The sequence below is a fragment of the Staurois parvus genome, unplaced genomic scaffold (assembly GCF_062004578.1).
Source record: "Staurois parvus isolate SC_StPar_1 unplaced genomic scaffold, SC_StPar_1.0 ptg000569l, whole genome shotgun sequence".
In the NCBI taxonomy this organism is placed as follows: Eukaryota; Metazoa; Chordata; class Amphibia; order Anura; family Ranidae; genus Staurois; species Staurois parvus.
In genome coordinates, this window is record NW_028318365.1 from 170,513 (window position 1) to 174,939 (window position 4,427).

Here is a 4,427-nt window from a genome sequence, read left to right on the forward strand (position 1 = left end):
TCTCCGGTATTTGTATGACACCGCCCCTCACATAGTACACTAATAATATGTTGGGGGGTGTGATCTCCGGTATTTGTATGACACCCCCCTTCACATAGCACACTAATAATATGTTGGGGGGGTGTGATCTCCAGTATTTGTATGACACCGCCCCTCACATAGCACACTAATAATATGTTGGGGGGTGTGATCTCCGGTATTTGTATGACACCCCCCCTCACATAGCACACTAATAATATGTTGGGGGGGTGTGATCTCCGCTATTTGTATGACACCGCCCCTCACGTAGCACACTAATAATATGTTGGGGGTGTGATCTCCGGTATTTGTATGACACCGCCCCTCACATAGCACACTAATAATATGTTGGGGGTGTGATCTCCGGTATTTGTATGACTCCGCCCCTCACATAGTACACTAATAATATGTTGGGGGTGTGATCTCCGGTATTTGTATGACACCGCCCCTCACATAGTACACTAATAATATGTTGGGGGGTGTGATCTCCGGTATTTGTATGACACCGCCCCTCACATAGTACACTAATAATATGTTGGTGGGGGTGTGATCTCCGGTATTTGTATGACACCGCCCCTCACATAGTACACTAATAATATGTTGGGGGGTGTGATCTCCGATATTTGTATGACACCGCCCCTCACATAGTACACTAATAATATGTTGGGGGATGTGATCTCCGGTATTTGTATGACACCGCCCCTCACATAGTACACTAATAATATGTTGGGGGGTGTGATCTCCGGTATTTGTATGACACCGCCCCTCACATAGTACACTAATAATATGTTGGGGGGTGTGATCTCCGGTATTTGTATGACACCGCCCCTCACATAGTACACTAATAATATGTTGGGGGGTGTGATCTCCGGTATTTGTATGACACCGCCCCTCACATAGTACACTAATAATATGTTGGGGGTGTGATCTCCGGTATTTGTATGACACCGCCCCTCACATAGTACACTAATAATATGTTGGTGGGGGTGTGATCTCCGGTATTTGTATGACACCGCCCCTCACATAGTACACTAATAATATGTTGGGGGGTGTGATCTCCGATATTTGTATGACACCGCCCCTCACATAGTACACTAATAATATGTTGGGGGATGTGATCTCCGGTATTTGTATGACACCGCCCCTCACATAGTACACTAATAATATGTTGGGGGGTGTGATCTCCGGTATTTGTATGACACCGCCCCTCACATAGTACACTAATAATATGTTGGGGGGTGTGATCTCCGGTATTTGTATGACACCGCCCCTCACATAGTACACTAATAATATGTTGGGGGGGTGTGATCTCCAGTATTTGTATGACACCGCCCCTCACATAGTACACTAATAATATGTTGGGGGTGTGATCTCCGGTATTTGTATGACACCGCCCCTCACATAGCACACTAATAATATGTTGGGGGGGTGTGATCTCCGGTATTTGTATGACACCGCCCTCACATAGTACACTAATAATATGTTGGGGGGGTGTGATCTCCGGTATTTGTATGACACCGCCCCTCACATAGTACACCAATAATATGTTGGTGGGGGTGTGATCTCCGGTATTTGTATGACACCGCCCCTCACATAGTACACTAATAATATGTTGGGGTGTGATCTCCGGTATTTGTATGACACCGCCCCTCACATAGCACACTAATAATATGTTGGGGGGGTGTGATCTCCGGTATTTGTATGACACCGCCCCTCACATAGTACACTAATAATATGTTGGGGGTGTGATCTCCGGTATTTGTATGACACCGCCCCTCACATAGTACACTAATAATATGTTGGGGGGTGTGATCTCCGGTATTTGTATGACACCGCCCCTCACATAGCACACTAATAATATGTTGGGGGGGTGATCTCCGGTATTTGTATGACACCGCCCCTCACATAGCACACTAATAATATGTTGGGGGGTGTGATCTCCGGTATTTGTATGACACCGCCCCTCACATAGTACACTAATAATATGTTGGGGGGTGTGATCTCCAATATTTGTATGACACCGCCCTTCACATAGTACACTAATAATATGTTGGGGGGTGTGATCTCCGGTATTTGTATGACACCGCCCCTCACATAGTACACTAATAATATGTTGGGGGGTGTGATCTCCGGTATTTGTATGACACCGCCCCTCACATAGCACACTAATAATATGTTGGGGGGGTGTGATCTCCGGTATTTGTATGACACCGCCCCTCACATAGTACACTAATAATATGTTGGGGGGTGTGATCTCCGGTATTTGTATGACACCGCCCCTCACATAGTACACCAATAATATGTTGGGGGAGTTAAACGCAGATTCATTTTGTCTCAAAAACTTTTTTGAGTTTGAAAACAAAAGCGGGAGATTCTAGGCCAGATCCCTCCAGACGAAAAAGTTGAGTTTAACGGTCCATAAGATTAGGGGCTCGGATGGCTCTCTGGCTACTTCAAATGCGGATATAGCATCTCACTTTGAGCAATACTACAAAACATTATACAATCCTCCTCCGGAACGTCGCCCTTCCAAAGCCAAGAAGCCTAAAGCCACCTTGGTCTCTGACTTTCTTCACCTCTATAGCCCTTCCGCTTTACCTGAAGATACAGTTCAGGATTTAGAACATCACATCACGGTAGAGGAACTCTCCCGAGCTGTCAAGCATATGAAACCTGGTAAAAGCCCGGGCCCCGATGGTTCTTCAGTAGCATATTACAAAGAGTTTCTAGATATTCTGAGTGGGCCCTTCCTCTCTGCCTTCAACACCTTCTCTTCAACCCCCACGCAACATCATCGCCTTTTGGAGGCCCATATTACTGTTATTCCCAAAGAAGGTAAAGATGTGATGCTGGTTACCAATTATAGGCCCATTTCTCTTTTAAATGTGGACATTAAAATATATGCAAAGATTTTAGCCGTCTCCTTCCCCTACTACCCTCTCTGATTGATCTTGACCAAGTGGGCTTCATCCTAGGTAGGGAAGGGAGGGACAACACCATCAAGGCCCTCAACCTTCTCCACCGATTTCATAACTCTCACAGGCCCAAATTTTTTCTTTCCCTAGATGCCAAGATGTTTGATAGGGTGTCCTGGGATTACTTATGGGCATCCCTACAGGTGATTGGATTAGGGGACATTATGCTCAATTTTATTATGGCACTATACTCTGGTCCAAATGCACAGGTCCGTGTGAACGGGCATTTGTCCCACTTCTTCCCTCTTGGGAATGGAATGCGCCAAGGTTGCCCTCTCTCACCCGCTTCTTTTTGTAATTTCATTAGAGCCATTGCTTCGTAAACTTTGCTTGAACCCGGATATCAGGGGTAGTTCCGTGGTGAATAAGGAATACAACCTTGCTGCTTACACAGATGACATTCGTTTGTTTCTGACGGAGCCTCGGATTACCTTGCCCAACCTGCTTAAAGATTTGTCCTTTTTTCAATACATTTCGAATCTTAAAATTAATCATTCCAAATCCTATGCCTTAAACATTACTCTTCCCTCAGACCTGGTTTCCTTTTGTCAGTCACAGTTTCTGTTTTGATGGGAAAGGGACCCCCTTACCTATCTGGGAATACAGCTTACGAGTAACCTCTCTGATCTTTACATCAAAAATTTCCTTCCAATCCTTGGTGTCATCCGAGCAGACCTAACTAGGTGGCATCGCCCATGATTCTCCTGGTTAGGTAGGGCTGCAATACTAAATATAAATATCCTCCCGCGCCTCCTCTACCTATTTCAAACCTTACCTATCCATCTACCACCCGCCTTTTTTGTCTCGTGCAGACGATTGTGCTCTCTCTTTCTCTGGAATCACAAGCACCCACGCATAGCTTTCTCTCAACTTGTGCTCCCAAATCCAAAGGAGAGATTGGACTACCAGACCTACAACTTTATCATCGGGCCTGCCATCTCACTAGGATAATCATTTGGAATATTCACTCTACCACCAAAGCGTGGGTCCAACTAGAACACTCCTGTTCCTCCTCCCACTTAGCATTGATCCTGTGGATCCTGCCCAAACACATTCCTCAAGACCTCCTCCTACATCCAATAATCGGACTTTCCCTTAGAATCTTCCGTTTAGCCTGTAAATTGGCCTCCATTTCAGATGCCCCCAACCCACTTCTCTCCGCTTCAATCCGGTCTTTCCTCCAGGTATGCACAAGTCCTTTCCATCAGCACACTGGCCACATAGTCAAGTATTGGCGAACCATTTTTGTCACAAAGGTCAGCTGAAGTCTTGTTCTTCCTTGACAAGTATTATGGGAGATCACTCCTTCCCCTTCCGTCTTATCTTCAAATTAGGCACTTTCTTCTCTCTCCCGCATATCGCCATAAATGGATCCGCCCTCTCACCTCTTTTGAGTTCATCTGTTCAAAGGCCGAGCCATGGAGGCATCTAGTG